Below are 19,925 nucleotides of genomic sequence, written 5' to 3' on the forward strand. Positions count from 1 at the left end.
TTAGAAAACTGATATGTTGAATGAAAATTCCCTTATACAAGTATTTAAGATAATAAGAATATAATTAAAAACAATGGAGATATCTGATCTTAAATTCTATTTCCATCTCTTTTAAAAAATGAATTTATTTGCTCTATAATTTGATGAGAGGGATGGATTTTGTGGCTAGCTAGATCATTGCACATCTGTCTCTCCCTCTCTCCCTTTCATGGTTCTCATAGGTAATATGATTGCTCCACAATTATCCTAATTTATTTTGCTTTTATATTTTTGGTTGCATCATTTCACTTTCTGCTCTGCCATATCCCACTTCATTTACATAGAATACATTATTTCCTGTTTTCTCATTCTTAGAATAAGCTGCACAAGAAGAAAACACTGGTCCTCATTTTCAGTCTGTACCTTTAAATACGGAGGAAAATCTTTCCTCTGCTCTCTACCAATTCCCTACTCTCCAGTTCGAATAATTTAGAATAGTAAAAATGAAAAAAGAGAAAATAAATAATAGTGAAAAAAACAGATGCAGAAAATTCACCAGATTTTTCTGACCATTTCATCCAATGTGAACTATTGGGGAAATACATGGAGAGCTCATTCTCATTGGCACTCAAAGTCTCTGGTTAGGCAATTCTGATGAAGTTGAGGAACAAGATGAAAAAGTGAGAAATGGTATCAATTGCAAGAAAAAAATGAAATAGTATCCAAGCAAATTTCTTCTTTGTTCTGCTGAAAATAATCGCCTTACTACAGTGCAGAGACTATTTTCCAAAAAGGCCACTCATGTGATTACTAGGGATGACGATGAGTATACCCCTCTTCATCGAGACGCCTACAGTGGACACTTAGATATTGTCCATGAGTTGGTGGCTCAAGGCAAATATTCATGTAATAACTGCGAATGGCTGGACATCCCTGCACAGTACTTATACATGGAATAATAACAGAGTGGCTTCTTTGTTTCATCATGATGCAGATACCAATGGCCAAGTTAAAGGCCTCTTGACCCCCTGCATCTTGCTGCTGGGAATAGATATAGCAAAGATACGCGGGATCTCCTTCTGTTGAACCATTATATCAAGCCAGGTCTGAAGCACAACTTGGAAGAAACTGCATTTGATATTGCCAAAAGGATAAGTATGTATCACTACCTCTTTGAAGTTGTGGAAAGCTGTACAAATTGTTCTCCTAAGTCCTAATGGATCAGTTAAGTTTCTTAAATTTCAAAATTGCCAGTCCATCCTATGTGTCCATAGAAAATATTTTCACAATACAAAGCAACAGCAATACCTTACTTTAAAAATTCATGTATTCCATGGTATTCTTCCAAGTGAATTGCCTGACATTGATGTCAAAATATATTCGAGTTGTTTGTATACATCTATAATGATTTCTATAGAGTTTGTGATTTATTAAATCAGAAATAATTTTAACTTATCTGTTGAAATGAGTAGTACAGAAACTAAAGATATTTCTGGTGCTTGTCTGAAAAAGTATATTTTAAAATATTTAGTATTCTGTTTGTATAATGTCCATAATATATTTCATTCGCTCCTATATACAATACTTTGAATTCGACATTGTTTTATAATCCATACGTTCATTAATACATGTGTTCTTTCAGATTGCATTCCATATAGAAACATTTTAAGATTCTTTTAATTCCTAGGTCCTTATAGAATTTTATTTCTTTGGGATAAAATGACAATGTTATCTTATTTCAAAAGTTTTATAAAGGTTATGCTATGTAAAGGCCTTTCTAAAACGGTGAAGATTGAATACACTGATGTCAAATTAACTTTTATTTCTATGAATTACACATATTATTACTCTTGTATATTTGTAATCAACTTTTGAATAACTGTTTTTCATTTCTTGCATCTGAATAATGAAAAATATGGAATACTTCACAAATTTTCATATCATCCTTGTGCAAGAGCCATATAAATCTCTGTATTGTAATTCGGTTACACGTGCTGCTGAAGCATGTAGTATCCTATAAACTTAAGTAATTAATGATGCAATCTTAAGACAGGCATATATCCTTGGTTGCCTATTTGTAACAAGGAAACCTTATTGTTCCCAAAATTGCTATTCATCTTATTTCTGTAAAATTCTGTGTATGGTGGAAAAAACTTATGTTGTTTGTTCGATTGCTCACATTTGCAAGTTTTTGTAAATGACTACTTTAAGTCTTTTTCATTTGAAATTTGATCATACTTTGAAGCCTTTATAGATAGGTGCAAAGGTGATGGATTTTCAAGTACTTGTTTATTAACTGATTTAGCTTTGTTGAGCTAATGGATTCAAAGTAAGCCTTGCTTAGAGCTACTTCTAAACTTCTGCAGCTTAAAATTTCCCAAATGAGGTCTTGCTGGCACAAATGTCTCCTTGACCTTTTACCCTTGCTTCATGTAGGAACAGCCCAACCAGAATGTCTTACCCTGACAGCATATATTGTCTTACTGGAGCAAAAATAATCTTAATTACAAGGGATTATAGAGAGACGAACAGTTCAGACAGAACTGTTCGGACTAGAAGGTATTTTTTCAAAATATAACTGCTTATTACACCCTACCATTTCAAAAGTAACTAAAGCCAAGAAGGTGAAAATATTGTTCATATGCATGATTACCTAATGTCCTGGACTGACTACCATCCAACCAGGCAGGAAGTTACACCACTGATTTTCTATCACCAAATATATTCCATAGTTCCAGGAGAAGTCCATATGTTTCTCCTCGTTATTAGGCCTTAAATTAGTAGTTTTTTAATCACAGTGTTTCCTCCTGCCTCTAAGCTGTACATCCCCGAATGGTAAAGCTTTAGTTCTAATTCTACCAAACAATGAGGTAGAGGTAATGGAATAATGCTTTAAAACAGTTGCCTTTAATTCCCTAACCACAACAGAACAATGCAAAACTTTTTCTTATAGATAATTATATATTTTATACGTATATGTGTTGATTTTATATTTCACACAGTGGATCTTACTAGAATTAATTGATAATTTGATAAATTAATTTATATTGTTCCAATAAATAGATTGGAATATAAATAATCAGGAGTAGAATATATATTAGAATATAAAAAGTATCAATGCAAGGTTTTCGGTATAAACTTGTGATACTTTCTAAGTGTTCTTGGTCTTCTGAATTCACATGGTAAAAAAAAAATGTTGTTTTCCTCTAATCTATAAGGGATTTTACTCTGCTGCTCTGTTTATTGTTTTAACTCGCTGGTCCCAAATTGTTTTTCTCCATATTTCTTTTTTTTTTTTAATTGTATTTTATTTTATTTGAGAACATACTGTACAGAGGGGCTACAATTACATGGGCAGGATAATGCATACATTTCTTACCAAGCATTGCAGCCTCCTCCTTTGTTTACCCTTCACTTCCCTTCCCCGCCTCCCCCCTCCCCCCACCCAATTTTACCCCCCTCCCCCCACCCAATTATACCCCCCTCCCCCCCCACACCGACATTGTAAAGCTGGTTTTGACATGACATTTTGTACTTCTCATTGTTGCAACAGGTCCACCTGAATCCTTAAACGACTTGTTTGTCCCCATCTCCTCCACATTTTATACTGACATCAAATATAGTGAAAGCGGGGGTTACACTGTGGGGGAGGGACATACAAAGCAACAAAGAAATAATCTTATAAATGCGTTAGAAACACATGCATGAAAGAAACGAAAACATTAAAATACATATTTAAGGGTTCATTTTCCTAACATCACATTATCTGACCTTTTCCGCTTGACTCATACCTATACCAGATATTGCAAATAAGGGAAACCATGGGTCCTATGCTTCTTTGGGCCTGGCTTACTTCACTTAATATAATTTTTTCCAAACCTTTCCATTTCCTAACAAATGGGGAAATGTCATTCTTTCTGATGGAGGCATAGAATTCCATTGTGTATATATACCACATTTTCTTGATCCATTCATCTACTGAGGGGCATCTGGGTTGGTTCCATGTCTTAGCTATGGTAAATAATGCTGCAATAAACATAGTTGTGGTGGTAGCTTTAGTGTGGTCTTGTTTGTAAACATTTGGGTAAATGCCCAAAAGTGGGATTGCTGGATCATAGGGGAGATCTATGTGAAGTCTTTTGAGAAACCTCCATACTGCTTTCCAAAGTGGTTGAACAAGTTTACATTCCCACCAACAATGAAGTATGGTTCCTTTCTGTCCACATCCCCTCCAGCATCTGTTGTTGTTAGAGTTCTTGATTTTTGCTGTTCTAACTGGAGTGAGGTGAAATCTCAATGTTGTTTTGATTTGCATTTCTTTTATGGCTAGGGATGTTGAACATTTCTTCATGTGTCTATTGGCCATCCTTCTTTCTTCTTCAGAGAAGCTTCTCTTTAAGTCTTTCGCCCACTTATTTATTGGGCAGTTGTTTCTTTGAGGATTTGTTGTTGGGTGGTTTAATTTTTTGAGTTCCAAGTATATTTTAGATATGAGACCCTTGTCCGTTGTATGGCTAGTAAAGATCTTCTCCCAATCGGTGGGCTTTCTATTGATCTTGCCAGCTATGTCATTTGCCCTGCAGAAGCTCTGCAATCTTATGCAATCCCATTTGTCCAACCTTTCTTTGATTTGTTGTGCTTCCGGGTCTCTATTCAGAAAATTTCGACCTGAGCCAAGGAGACCTAGGGTTTCTCCTATTCCATCCTGTAATGTTTTCAGAGTGTCGGCTTTGAGTTCAAGGTCTTTGATCCATTTGGAGTTGATTCTGGTGCACGGTGATATATAAGGATCTAGCTTTAGTTTTCTACATGTAGTTAACCACTTTTGCCAGCACCATTTACTGAAGAGGCTGTCTTTCTTCCATTCTATTGTTTTAGCTTCCTTATCGAAGATTAGATGGCTATAGGTCTGTAGGTTCATTTCTGGGTTTTCAATTCTATTCCATTGGTCCTGAGGTCTGTTCTTATGCCAATACCAAGCTGTTTTGATTACTATGGCTTTATAGTAGAGTTTGAAATTTGGTATTGATATTCCTCCAGCAGTGTTCTTTCCGTTGAGGAGCGTTTTTGTTATTAGGGGTCTTTTATTGTTCCATATGAATTTTTGGATTGCCTCCTCTATTTCCTTGAAGAATGAGGGTGGAATTTTGATAGGTATCGCCTTGAATTTGTAGATAGCCTTTGGAAGTATTGCCATTTTCATGATGTTAATCTTGCCAATCCAGGAGCATGGGAGGTTTTGCCATTTTTTAAGTTCTGTGTTGATTTCCTTTTTCAAGATTTTAAAGTTTTCATCATAGAGGTCCTTCACTTCTTTGGTTAAGTTAATTCCTAGGTATTTTATTTTTTGTGGGGCTATTACAAATGGAGTTGCTTTCCTAATTTCAGCCACACTTTTCTCATTGTTGGCAAATAGAAAAGCCATTGATTTTTGGGGGTTAATTTTATACCCTGCTACTTTGCCAAAGTTTTGAATCAGTTTGAGTAATTTGGGAGTGGAGTCTATGGGATTCTTTTAATACAAGATCATGTCATCTGCAAAGAGGGAGAGTTTTATTTCTTCTTTCCCTATTTGGATCCCCTTTATGTCTGCATCTTGTCTTATTGCTGTAGTTAGGCATTCTAATACTAGATTGAAGAGAAGTGGAGAGAGTGGGCATCCTTGTCTTGTTCCTGAGTTAAGAGGAAATGGCTTTAGTTTTTCACCATTGAGTATAATGCTGGCTGTAGGTTTGTCATATACAGCCTTTATTGTATTGAGGAATGTTCCATGGATTCCTAATTTTTCCAGAACCTTCATCATAAAGGGGTGTTGGATCTTGTCGAATGCTTTTTCTGCATCTATTGAGATAACTATGTGGTTCTTATTCTTGACCCTGTTGATGTGATGAATAATATTAATTGATTTGCGTATATTGAACCAGCTTTTCATCCCTGAAATGAATCCTGTTTGATCATGGTGTATGATTTTTTGGATGAATTGTTGAAGTCGATTGGCCAAAATTTTGTTGAGAAGTTTTGCATCAATGTTCATCAAAGAAATGGGTCTATAGTTCTCTCTCTTTGATGAGTCCCTGCCTGGTTTTGGGATGAGGGTTATGATGGCTTCATAGAATGTGTTCGATAGTGAGCTTTCTCTTTCAATTTCATTGAAGAGTTTGAGGAGTATTGGTGTGAGCTCTGCTTTGAAGGCCTTGTAGAGTTCCTCTGTAAAACCATCTGGTCCTGGACTTTTCTTAGCTGGGAGGTCTCTTATTGCTGTTTCTATTTCAATGCTTGATATGGGCCTGTTAAGCTGGTTTAACTCATCTTGGTTTAGTTTTGGCATGTCAATATTTGCTAGGAAAAAGTCCATTTCTGTCAAGTTCTCAAACTTATTAGCATAAAGTTTTGAGAAGTATTCCCTTATAATGTTCTGAATCTTGGTTGTTTCCTTGGTGATGTTTCCATTGTCATCTCTGCGTTTATTAATTTGGGTGTGTTCTCTCCTTTTTCTGATAAGGTTTGCTAAGGGTCTGTCAATTTTGTTAAGTTTTTCGAAGAACCAACTCTTTGTTTTGTTGATTCTTTCTATAGTTTTTTTGGATTCTAATTCATTTAATTCTTATTTAATTTTGATTATTTCTTTCCGACTACTGGATTGGGGTTTATCTTGCTGCTCTTTTTCAAGGAGGTTTAGATGTGTCATTAAATTGCTAGTTTCCGATCTCTCCAATTTGTTGATGTAGGAGCTCAGAGCTATAAACTTGCCTCTGAGTACTGCCTTTGCTGTGTCCCAGAGGAGCTGGTAATTTGTGTGTTCATTTTTGTTGAATAGCATGAACATTTGAATTTCCTTTCTAATCTCTTCCATGACCCACTCATGGTTCAGCAGTGTGTTGTTCAGCCTCCATGTGATACCGGACTTTCTTTGGTGGCTTTTGGTGTTGAGTTCTAATTTTATTCCCTTGTGGTCAGAGAGAATGCAGGGTATACCTTCAATGTTTCTGAATTTAGACAAGTTTGCTTTGTGGCCTAAAATGTGATCTATTTTAGAAAACGTTCCATGTGCTCCTGAGAAGAACGTGTATTCTGATGCTGCTGGGTGAAATGTTCGGTAAATGTCTGTTAAGTCTAGTTGATCTATGCAGCTGTTTAGATCTGCGGTTTCTTTGTTGAGTTTTTGCCGAGTTGATCTATCTAGTGGGGAGAGTGGTGTGTTAAAATCCCCAACAATTAATGTCTTTGGATCTATATGGGATTTGAGGGAAAGTAGTGTTTCTTTGATAAATTTGGGTGCTCCATTGTTTGGCGAATAGGTATTTAGAATTGTAATATCCTCCTGAAGGAGAGATCCTTTAATTAGTATGTAGCGACCTTCTTTATCTCTTCTCACGAATTTTAATTTGAAGTCTATTTTATCTGATATTAGGATTGCAACTCCCGCCTGTTTATGAGGGCCGTTTGCTTGGTAGATTTTGTTCCAGCCTTTAACCTTGAAAATATGTTTGTTTTTACGGGCAAGATGTGACTCCTGCAGGCAGCAGATAGAAGGGTCTTGTTTTTTAATCCAATTAGACAGTCTATGTTGCTTAATTGGAGAGTTCAGTCCGTTAAAGTTAAGAGATAGGACTGAGAGGTATTTGGGAGTTCCTGCCATGTTATCCACCTTCTTGGGGGCTGTGAAAGCTGGGTTCTTCCTAAGGTTCTTGGATTCTCAGTTTGGGTGCAGTTTCTTGGCCTTTGTTGCGTTCTTGTTGGTTTTCTATGTGTAGGACATCTTTAAGAATCTTTTGTAGGGCTGGTTTGGTGGAGATGTATTGTTTCAATTTTTCTTTGCTATGGAAGGTTTTTATTTGGCCTTCAGTTATGAAGGAGAGTTTAGCTGGGTACAGTATTCTTGGTTGATAGTTGTTTGTTTTTAGGGCATGGCATACGTCATTCCAGGATCTTCTTGCTTTGATTGTCTCTGCTGAGAAATCTGAGCTAATTCTAATTGGTTTCCCTTTATAGGTGATTAACCTTTTCTCCTTGACAGCTTTAAGGATCTTTTCCTTGGTCTGGGTTGATCCTGTGTGGATTATAATGTGACAGTGGGATGTCCTATTCTGGTCTGGTCTATTTGGGGTTCTAAAAGCTTCTTGTATCTGAATAGGCCTATCTTTTTGTATGTTTGGGACGTTCTCTGCTAGGATCCTGTTAAACAAATTTCCTAGACCATTAACTTCTGTTTCTAGGTGCTCCTCTACACCCATTATCCTTAGATTGGGCCTTCTGATGGTGTCTTCCAGGTGTTGGATAGACCTATCATATTTCTTGGACTTGTCTTGGATGGTTGTATGTTCTTTCTCTATAATATCTAGGCTGTCTTCAATCCCTGAGATTCGATCTTCTGCATGGTCTAACCTGCTGTCAAGACTCTCTACTTTGTTTTTTATCTCTTTTCCTTCTAATTGGTCAGCTTTGATGGCTTCAAGTTCTTTGTTGAAGCTCTCTTTTAGGTCTTGTATGAATTTCTTTACTTCCTTAATTTGGTGTTCAGTGTTTGTTCTCAAATCACTTAGTTCATTGGTTATGGTTACTTTGGACTGCCATTCCTTCTGTTGGGTTCCATTCAGCATTCCTTTTGTGGTCTCCCTGACTTCCTTCAGCTCTTTGTTAATGGATTCCATGAATGCCTTTAGTGATATTTTTGTATTCTCTACCTGGTCTCTTAATTCGTGAATTACTCTTTGATTAGTTTCCTCCCTTCTGTGGGATTCCTGCAGTTCTCTTTGAGTGTTCTCTGCCTGCTCACGCCATTCCTCCCTTTCTCTTTGAGTATTCTCAAGTTGTTCACGCAAATCCTGTATCAGTTTTTGAGAAGCTTTCTCACGCTTATGATATTCCTGTATAAACTTCTGGGATGCCTCCTCTCTCTCCCTATCACGCTCATACAGAGTCCTTTGTACATTGTCAAACTTCTCATTTATCATGTTTGCTATTAGTGTTTGTAGAGCTATTTGGGAACTCTCCTCTGGATTATTCTTTATCTGTTCTAATCCCTGATTATCAAGGTTGGGAATTGAGATACCCGAATTTGCCATTTTTCTTGTGTTTTTCCGGCTTTCTCGGCCCATTTGAGATAAAATTGCACCAGTTTTGTGTTAGAACACTATCTTAAGGCAACCATCAACCAAAGTTTGCATTTGTACAGTCAATAGTCTACAGATACAATCTAGTTCAACAGATACATCTATTCAACATCAAACGACTATATGTTAAAGGACTTCGAACCGCAGAAAAGAATTTGGAAAACCAGAAATTATTAGGATTAGGGAGAGATGTGGGTAAAAATTGGGAATAGATTGGTGTGGGGAGGCACAGGGAGAGTTAACTATGTCCTAATCACAGTGCAGGAAATGGGTTGGGTAGGATGCAAGTAGAGAGAGAGAAAAAAAGAAGAGACGGTAGGGGAATAAAGAGAGACCAGAAAAAGAATAGAAACGTAAAAATTAATGTTATTATAGAGGTTAAAAGACCGTCTATTTAGAGAGGAATGTGAATATGTTCAGAGAAGGGGAGGGACATAGAGGAGATGTGAAAATCTTTAAGGATGGGAAAGGGAAAAGAAAAGATCAGAAGTTCAGTAGAGCTAGATAAAAAACAAAAAGATAATTAAGAAAGAAAGAAAAAGAGAAAGAAGACAAGAAAAGAAAGGAAAACTCTCATTCACGTATTCCTAAAATAAAAATTATAAGATGAGAAAAAAAAAAGTTACTGGAAAACAATTATTTTTTCAGAAGAGGCAAAAATTAAAGATTAATAAAAGTTTTAGAAGGGAAAAAATTTATTTATATATATATATATATATATATATATATATATATATATATATATATATATATATATATATATATGGTAACAAAAAACAAAAAACAAGCAAAAAAAAGAAAAGAAGAAGAAGAAGAAGAAAAAAAAAAGAAAAAAAAGAAAAAAAAGTCTTTTGATTTTTTTTTGGGGGGGGGAGTGGGAAGAATCCTGTATCTCCCTTTTGTCTGCAACCAGTCTCTTGTTGGAGTCTCTGGTCAGCTTGAGGTCCTGTGGCTTGATTTGTTTCTTAAGTCGGTTGGTTGGAAGAGGCAGAAAAATGCTCTGCTTTACCCAAGATTTTGAGATCCCCCTCCCAGGTTAGTTTTCTGGGAGGGTGGTCTGCTTTGAGAGTCACAAAAGAGGGGGATGTGGTGATGAGGCTAGGTTCTGGGTAGAATTGAGGCCTTTCAACAAACAGTAGCTTTTCCCTGGGGCTATTTTGTGATAAAGCTCACAGAGCCCAGCCTGGAGCCATTCTCAGGGTTTCTGTTTTTCAATTGATTGTGGTGGCTGCTAGAGGGAGGGGCAGCCTCTGGCTCTGGTTACCCAGTGAGGCAAGGCACTCCGATGGCTGGCGCCTGAGCTGGGTGACTTTTCCCTGGATGGAGCTGAGTCTGGCCGGTCACTTCGGCGTTAAGTTCTTGTGACCTGCTAAATGACTCGTTTTATTCCAAGGCCTGAGCTGGAGCTAGCAGCTCCTCCGAGCTTTGTTGGTATCCAAGATGGAGATCACCGGTGCTGGAGGGGGAGGGGTGGCCTTCCCTCCTCTGCTCCCTGAGGAGTGAGGATGTCGGGCTTGTACTCACGCCGAGTCTTGGATCCTGGGTCGTCTCTGGTCTGCAAACAGCAGGATGAAGATGTTCGCTCCTTGTCGGTTCTTGTTGGTGTTGAGTTGGATCCGCTCGTCCGCTGCGTCTGGCTCCTTCGTCCCGACTCTCTGTGTCTCAGGTATGACTCCGCGGCGGTGGTTGCCGCCGCGACCCCGCCGCCGGAGCAGCAGCTGATGCGTTTCCTTGGCTTCCCCTCTCTTGTCTAACTCTCTGTCCTGTGATGGCACACTTGGTGTGATTCTCTGGCTTAGGACTGTTCACTGGAATTCTAAAACTACTTTCTATGCGAGAGCTTGTTCAGATTCCAGCTTCTCCTCCGCCATCTTCCCAGAACTCTTCTCCATATTTCTGAAGCATTCCTACTGATTATACTCAAATTTTGCTGATATGGTGTCTAAAAGGTATTATTCTTCTACAGGATCCATGGGTCCTAGGATCCCAGGTCCCAGTTATCCGCCTCATCAGATAACTAGGGCAGAAGTTCCCACCTATGCCCATGCAACATGCCAAGAGAAAGTAATTGAAGACCCACCTCAATTTCTCATTTCTTATATTTCAGGGCCCCAATTCCTTGAAATGCAGGAATTAGCAGTGAGCAATTGGGAAATGCAAGGCAACTTAAAATGCAAGATGAAATCACAAAATGTGAAAGTACAGTAATTCAAACTTTCCGTTTTCAGATGACCATGCCATATGAGTGAAAAAGACCACAAATGTCACAAGATTATTTGTAATACCCTTCTCCTAATGATTAATGAATTATTTCAGTCCAGTATCAGCAGGCAAAAAAATAGTTCCTGAATGATAGATCCATAATTGGTCTACCAATGTTAGGAATACTTGAAATAGAGGTCAAATATAATTCAAAAAACATTAATTGAGAAGATCCTTAGTGCTTCAAAACACTGGTACTTCAGTAAACTTGGTTTTGTAGTATAAAATGTTGTCATTCTCAAACAAATGATAACCTACATTTAATCTGCTGAAAGTATATTCTTTTTCAAATAAACTTTTAAAAATCACATTTGACAAAATAACACTATACAAGTGATGATATTTAGTGATGTTACTAGTCTTTCAAGTGTAGGGAGCAAGTTTCAATATAGTTGATTTATTCACCCAGCACTAATGCCAAACAGGTTCAACCATTCATTAAAGTGTAGGAATAGTACCCCCCACCATTTGTGTTTTTCAGTAGGTGCCTTTGAAAATTTGTTAAATAGATCAGCCTCCAATATTTCAAACCAAAACATTAGCTAATAAATAAATTTCATCACATAAGTACATTTTAAAAAGTCATGAATAGTTGCCTTATCATATGGTGTTTTATGTTTTCCCTATATGTCTAATATAGTAAGAAATATGACTTTAAGTCTTGAATATGGGTACTCATCAGAGATTTGACAAACATACAATCTGTCTTCTATTTCTATCATTTTCCTCTACAGTAGTAAATTTTAGATTTCTTCTTTTGCCAATACTTATAGGTAGTTGAAAATATTATCCCATGTAAAATAAAATAATCACACACCACTCTACAAAGCCATTTATAAAAACTGGTATTTAGGAATATATTCTAAGCCATTTTTAAACTTTCTTGTTGACTACAGATTAATCTTCCAAATGGAGGGCAATGAAATCATGTCTAGGTGCTTCATGTCTCCAGTTTTGCAAATTGTTACTTCAGATGAATGAATTATGGAAATATGAGCTGACATCAGTTCAAGTATATGCAGAATTGAAACTCCATGGAATGTATATAAACCTTTCAAAGTACTAACAGACAGTTTAACAGAATGACTATCAGGAAATTGAATTAATATTAATAATATTAAAGGAATAATAATAAAGCTATAGAATGAACGAAGAATGGAACAAGGGGCAAGTACAGCTAGAATATTTAATATACACATGTGAGAAAGGAAGTGGTAAATCGGAAATAAATCTTGTAGAAGGGGTTGGTTGAGAATGATAGAAGGAATGACTCTGATCCCGGAACATTGGACAATTAGATGGACATTTTTGTAACACACTTTCACAACTTTTTGAAATTCAGTGAAAAAACACAACAAAAAACAAAAACACACAAAAAGCACAACCAAACAGCAGTCTCTATAGAGTACGATTATGACCTCTCAAAATTTTAAATAGGTAATGAAGGACAATCTTGGGAAAAGCATACAAAGCTGTTCGAAATGAGCAATTTGGGGTAGAGGAGAATTTTTTTTTTTTGTTTTTCTTTTTGCTTATGTGGTGCTGAGGAACCGAACCCAGGGCCTCAGGCATGCAAGGCAAGCGCTCTACCACTGAGCCACCTTCCCAGCCCATAGAGGAGAATTTTTAACAGATTTAAATAGATTGTTTAAGGTTATAAATCACCTACATATGCTGCAAATATTTTCTTCTGCGAGTTCTCTTGGTCTGAACTGGATATTCCAGTCCTGAGCCACACTTGATAGCTTGTGAAGATAGAATGGAAGAAACAAGATCAAAAACCCATTACTCCATTGGAGAGGAAACAGTCTTCTACGTTTTCTCTAATTTATATTGACTACTTTTATTCATAAGTTTAATTCAAGTGATTTGAATTAAATATTTCCTTCTTTGTTCTGGCAAAGTAATTGGTCAAAATAATTCACTAAATATTATAAGCCATTTTTTTATCATGCTGTTTTCTTGTCCAAGCGAGTCCATTAAACTTCCTCCTTGCATTTGGTTGCCACAGAAACCCAGCATCAATGTTAATGAGGACAATCTCTAATGTAAAACTTTGTCTCCAAAATACCAGTCCAAGAATCTGTGATCACAAATATTTACCTATACATTTTTCTTTTTTCTTTTACCTTGAAAGTCTTCTTGTGTCTAAAGTGCCCTCAAAAATAAGTACTCTGCCAATTTTTGGATCAATCACTTATAACCTCAAAGATATTTGATAACAAGATGCTTAGAGGAAACAGAAGAATACTGCACTTTTATCTTCTCTCTTAAGACTCTCCTTAGATACCATATCAGGAACAGTGAAGTTATTCTTTGCAAAATTATTTCAATAGATTATTTTTTTCTCTTCATCTTGCATTTGTTCAACAAGATGTATGGAGAAGAATAGAGTTGAATCACCCATACCATGGATGACAGTGTCTTTTACAAAAGGACAATGCTCCTATGTCCTATTTCTCTGTCCTCCTCTTAGCTCTTGCCTGATTTCCAACTAATCACAGATTCTTAGCTTCAAGTCTAATGAAGGTGAAGGACTATAAGGCCTCCCATGTTGCTACATTGTAGGGCTAGATCTCCGGCAGGAGGTAAGTGTGAACGACGCACTCAAGGAACACACGTTGGGAGAACAGGCTTAAGCAGGTCTGGTTTATTTCTGCACAAGGGTTGGGATTTTATAGGCCCAGCGTTCCCAACCTCCTGAGTCCTTCCAAGCCAATTACTTAGCGGGGAGTTGATCATGGGCATTGCTTGGTGAAAGGCACTGATTGGTCCCCTGGGGGAATGTAGGGAGCATGGACAGCTCATGGCTGTAAAGCTAGGCAGACGTGCCTGTGGGTCCCGTCTCTATGAGCAGGAAGTGTGCTTCAACTGCTACTCTAGCTGACTCAACCAGTTCTGACCGGCTCTACCCACAAATTTTCCCTTTTCTTTTAAAAGGACCGTCATTATGGTGACCCGTCATTGGAGGCATTTTTGCCGGGAGTGCAAGCATTTAATAATTCCTAAGAGAGTAAGCCCTACAAGTGCACGGCCTCCCCAGATGACCAGAGAGGATGGCGAAAACCATTGTTGTAACTTTTTAAGCACATCTTCTAAAAAGGAGACAGCGGGAATAAGCTGAATGGTGGTCTGGTTTAGGTGGGTAACATCATGCAGCAGGTTTTGGTTGAAGTTTAACTACTTAAGGGACTTAGGGACTTTGATGTAGTTACTAAGTTCAGTGAAATTGGGTGCGGGAGTGGAAAGCTGACAGACAGAAGTAGTCATAGCATTACATAGTCCTCCTTGTTGTAATCAAAGAAATGTAATCTGTTCTTGGAGCAAGTCTATTTGTTGTTGGAGCACAAGGAGGCCTCCCTTAAGATGATTGGCAACTTGTAAATGTTATAATTCTATGGATGACAGTTGAGGGATGAGCTGGTTTATCTGTTGCACGGTGGACACGCTTTGGGACAGCAATATAGCGGCGGTGGTAGCTGAAGCCACTGTAGCGATGATTGCGCACCGATTGCAAGGATCAATCCTACTGCTCTTTTAGTGCACGGATGAATCAATTGAACCTGGGAAAACTGAGAGTCATTAGTAGCCAGAACAATAAATGGAGGAACACGTACAAAACCTGCAAAAGGATATGAGTCATTGGGTTGCCAGTGATTGCTGAGAGTGCAAGTAGCAGAGGAGTTGTCTCCTAGACAAAAAAAGAACGGGGCTCTAACCACTACCATTCCTGACACCTGGTCATATCCAGATCAGTTACAGCGACGAATATTGGCCAATAGGAAAGGGGACAAACCGAGGCAGGAATGTGATGATCAAACGATTGGCATGGGGGGTCCTAGGTCTCCCAATCGTCCTCCTGAAGAGTCATAAAACTCCTTTAGATTTTGAGGTTTGGGATCTTTTTCAGATTGGTTGTATATAGCTGGGTCTCTACCCTTAAAAGAGTTTTAAAAGAGAAACTATGAAGATGAAGCAGTGGGTGAGGCTTCAATAGCCAAGAAGCTGTGTTTAATTGGAAATCAGGAAATTGCTGAGAGGAGGACATAGAAGTAGGACACAGAAGCATTGTCCTTTTGTAACAGACCTGTCTTCTAAGGTATGGGTGATTTACCTCTATTCTTCTCCATACATCTTGGTGAGCAAATGCAAGAACAAGAGAAAAATAATATATTGAAAAAGTTTTGCAAAGAAAAACTTCACTGTTCCTGATATGGTATCTAAGGAGAGTCTTAAGTGAGAATATAAAAATGGAGTATATTTTGGCTTCCTCTAAGCATCTTGTTAGCAAAATATATCCTTGAGTTTAGAATTGATTGAAAGAAAAAGTGATGGAGTACCTATTTTTCTGGGCAATTTAGACACAAGAAGACTTTCAAGGTAAAGGAAAAAGAAAAAAGTTAGCCAAGTATTTGTAATCACAGTTTCTTGGACTGGTTTTCTGGAGACAATTTTTACATTAGATTTGTCCTCATTAACATAGATGTTGTTTCATGGCAACAAAATGCAAGAGGAAAATTTAATGGACTTGCTTAGTCAATTAAACAGCATAATCAAAAAAAGTGGCAAATAACTTTTAGTGAATTATTTGACCAATTACTTTGCCAGAATAAAGAAGGAAAATGTAATTCAAAATGAATTGACCTAAAAGTATGAATAAAATGTAGTGAAGAGAGATGAGAGAAAAAATAGAGGATTGCTTTCTCTACAGTGGAGTAATGGGTTCTTCATCTTGTTTCTTCCATTACATATTTCCAAGCTATCAATTGTGGCTCAGGACTGGAGTATCAAGTTCAGAAAGATAATATTTGCAGCAGATATAGGTGATTTATAACCTTAGATAATCTATTTAAATCTGTTCAGAATCCTCCCCTACGCCAAACTATCCTCTTTGAACATTTTTGTTTGCTTTTACTAAGACTTTCCTCCATTAACTGCTTAAAATTTTTGAGAGGTCATATTCATACTCCCTACAGATTGCTGTTTAGTTGTGATTTTTATGTGTTTTTGTGTTTTTTAACTGAATTTCCAAAGGTTGTGCAAGTGTCTTACAATTAAATTTGTCCACCTAATTATCCATTGCTCCTGGATCACAGTGACACCTTCTATCATTCTCAACCACCCCTTCTCCAAGATTTATTTCCGATTTACCACTTCCTTTCTCAAATGTGTACATTGAGTATTCTAGCTGTACTTGCCCCTTGTTCCATTTTTCATTCATTTGATGTCTTTACTATTATGGCTCTCTGGTTTCAACTTCCTGATAGTCATTCTGTTAAACTGTCTGTTAATATTTGAAAGGTTTATATACATTCCATGGAGTTTCAGTCCTGCACATACTTGAACTAATGTCAGCTTATATTTCCATAATTCATTCATCTGCAATAACAATATGCAAGACTGGAGACTTGAAACACCTATACATGATTATATTCTCATCCATTTCAAGATTAATCATTAGTCAACAAGAAAGTTTAAAAATGGCTTTGAATGTATTCTTAACTACCAGTTTTTATAAATGGTTTTGTACAATATGTGTGATTATTTTATTTTACATGGAATAAAACTTTCTACTACATATAAGTTTTGGAAAAAGAAGAAAAGTAACATATACTACTATAGAAGTATATGATAGAAATAGAAGATATATTTTGTCACATCTCAAATGAGTACCCATATTCAAGACTTAAAGACATATTTCTTACTGTGTTAGACAGAGGGAAAACAAAACAGCCTATGATAAGGCAAGTATTTGTGACTTTTTAAAATGCCCCTTATTAAGTGATGAAATTTACTTTATTAGCTAATGTTTAGGGTTGAAATATGGGAGGCTGACCTATTTAACAAATTTCTGGAAGGCACCTACTGAGCAACACAAATGGTGCGTGGTACTATTTCTAGACTTTAATGAATGGTTGAACCTGTCTGACATTAGTGCTGGGTAAATGAATCAACTGTATTGTAACTTGCTCCCTACACTTGAAAAACTTGTAATGTCACTAAGTGTCATCTACTTATCAAATGTTATTTTGGTAAGTGTGATTTCAAAAAGTTTATTTGAAAAGGAATACACTTTCAGGAGATTAAATGTAGGTTGGTTTGAGAATGACAACATTTTTATACAAGAGAACGAAGTTGTACTAAAGTACCAGTGTTTTGAAGCACAAACGATCTTCTCAATTAATGTTTTGCTGAATTACATTTAACCTCTAAGTCGTTTTCCTGACCATGGTAGATCAATCACGGATCTATCTTTCCAGGAACTATTTTTTGGGCCGACTAATGCTGGACTGAAATATTACGTTAGTCATTAGGGGAGGGGTATTAAAAAAAATCTTGTGACACTTTCTGATCTTGTTCACTCATATGGGCTGGTCATCTGTAAATTCAGTTTGAAATACAGTAATTTCTCTCCATTTTGAGACTTCATCTTTCATTTTAAGTTGCCTTACATTACACAATTGCTTGCTGCTAATTCTTGTTTCTCAAGGAATTGGAGCCCTGAAATATAAGAAATGAGAAATTGAGATGGATTTTCAGTTACTGTCTGCTGGCATGTTGCATAAGCCTAGTTGAGAAGTCTTGCCCCTGTTATCTGATGATGCAGGTAACTAAGCCATAAGATATTAGGACCCATGGGTCTATAGAAGATTAGATATCGTATTAGGACAATTGGAGTATAATATGTAGGAATGCATCAGAAATATGTAGAAAAACAGTTTGGGACCAGTGAGTTAAAACAATAAACAGAGCATCAGAGTAAAATCTCTTATAGATTAGAGTAAAACAACATTGATTTTTAACAATGTGAATTCAGAAGACCATGAGCAATTAGAAGGTATCGCAAGTGTATACCGAAGACATTGCATTGATACTTTTTATATTCTAATATATATTCTAAACCTAATTATTTATATTCCAATTATATTTATAGGAATAAATAAATATCACTTTATTTGTCAAATTATCAATTGATTCTAGTAAGTTTCACTGTGTGAAATATAAAATCAGCACATATAAATATAAAATATATAACTATATATAATATAAAAAATGGCACATGTTTTGCATTGTTCTGTTTTGGTTAGGGTATCAAAAGCAACTCTGATTTAAAGTATTTTTCCATTATCTCTACCTCAGTGTTTGATAGAGTTAGACTTAAACCTTTACCTTTTGTAGATTTACAGACTGGAGGCAAGGGGAAACATTACCAGTTTAAGGCCTAATAACAAGGAGAAACATATGGACTTCTCCTGGAGCTATGACAATATTTGGTGATAGAAAGGCAGTAGTCTAAGTTCCTGCCTGGTTGGAAGGTAGATAGGCCAGGACATTAGGTAATCATGCATATGAACAATTTTTTCACCTTCTTGGCTTTAGCTACTTTTGAAATGGTAGGTATGATAAACAATTATATTTTGATAAAAACCTTCCAATCTGAAAAGTTCTGTCTGAAATATTCATTTTTCTATGATCCCTTGGAACTAAGATTTATTTTGTTCAAGTAAGACAATTTACGCGATCAGGGTAAGATATTCTGGTTGGTCTGATCCTACATGGAAGAAGGGTAAAGTGTCAGGTAGACGTTTGTGCCAATGAGACCGCATTTGGGAAAATTTCAGCTGCAGAAGTTTAGAAGTAGCTCTTAAGCAAGGCTTACTTTGAATCCGTTAGCTACACAGAGCAAACTCAGTTGAATAAATAAGTACTTGAAAAAGCCATCCCCTTTGGACCTAACTAAAAATGCTTCAATGTATGATTAAACTAAAATGAAAAAGATTTAAAATAGTCATTGACAAAAAAATTACAAACTGAACAATATAATTATTTTCCATTATACACAGAATTTTAGGGAAATAAGATCAGTAGCATTGTTAGGAACAATAAGGTTTCCTTGTTACAAACAGGCACCCAAGGATATAATCCTGTGTAAATATTGCATCATTAACTACCTAAATTTAGAGGACATTACATGCTTCAGCAGCACATGTACCCAAATTACACCAATACAGAGATTAACATGGCAATTGCAAAGGATGATATGAAAATCTGTGAATTATTCCAGATTTTTCATTCTTCAGACGCAAGAAATGAAAAACAATTATTAAAAAGTTGATTACAAAATTACAAGTGTAACAATATATGTAATTCATATAAATAAAAGTTTGACATCAGTGTATTAAATCTTCACCTTAGAAAGGCCTTTATATAGCATAATCATTATAAAACTTTAAAATTAGACAACATTGTCATTTTATTCCAAAGAAATATACTATAAGGACCTAGTAAAAAAGGAATCTTAAACTGTTTTGGTATGGAATGCAATCTGAAAGGACACATTTATTAATGAACCTATATATTATAAAACAATGTAGAATTCAAAGTCTTATATCTAGGAAAGAATAAAATAGATTATGAGCATTATACAAACAGAATACAGAATATTTTAAAGTATAATTTTTCACATAAGCACCAGAAATATCTTTAGTTTCTTTAGTACTCATTTCAACAGATAAATTAAAATTATTTCTGAATAAAAAAAGCAAAAACTCGAGGGGGTCCAAGACGGTG

At 36.3% G+C, this 19,925-nt stretch overlaps 2 pseudogenes; one reads left to right on the top strand and one right to left on the bottom strand.

Annotated features, from left to right (window-relative positions):
* Positions 1–1,888: 1,888 nt before the first annotated feature.
* LOC138828902 (U6 spliceosomal RNA) lies at positions 1,889–1,985 on the bottom strand (annotated as a pseudogene).
* Positions 1,986–19,326: 17,341 nt separating this feature from the next.
* LOC138828905 (U6 spliceosomal RNA) lies at positions 19,327–19,425 on the top strand (annotated as a pseudogene).
* The last annotated feature ends 500 nt before the right edge of the window (positions 19,426–19,925 follow it).

The sequence above is a fragment of the Dipodomys merriami genome, unplaced genomic scaffold (genome assembly GCF_024711535.1).
Source record: "Dipodomys merriami isolate MVZ:Mamm:240054 unplaced genomic scaffold, mDipMer1.0.p SCAF_167, whole genome shotgun sequence".
Classification (NCBI taxonomy): domain Eukaryota; kingdom Metazoa; phylum Chordata; class Mammalia; order Rodentia; family Heteromyidae; genus Dipodomys; species Dipodomys merriami.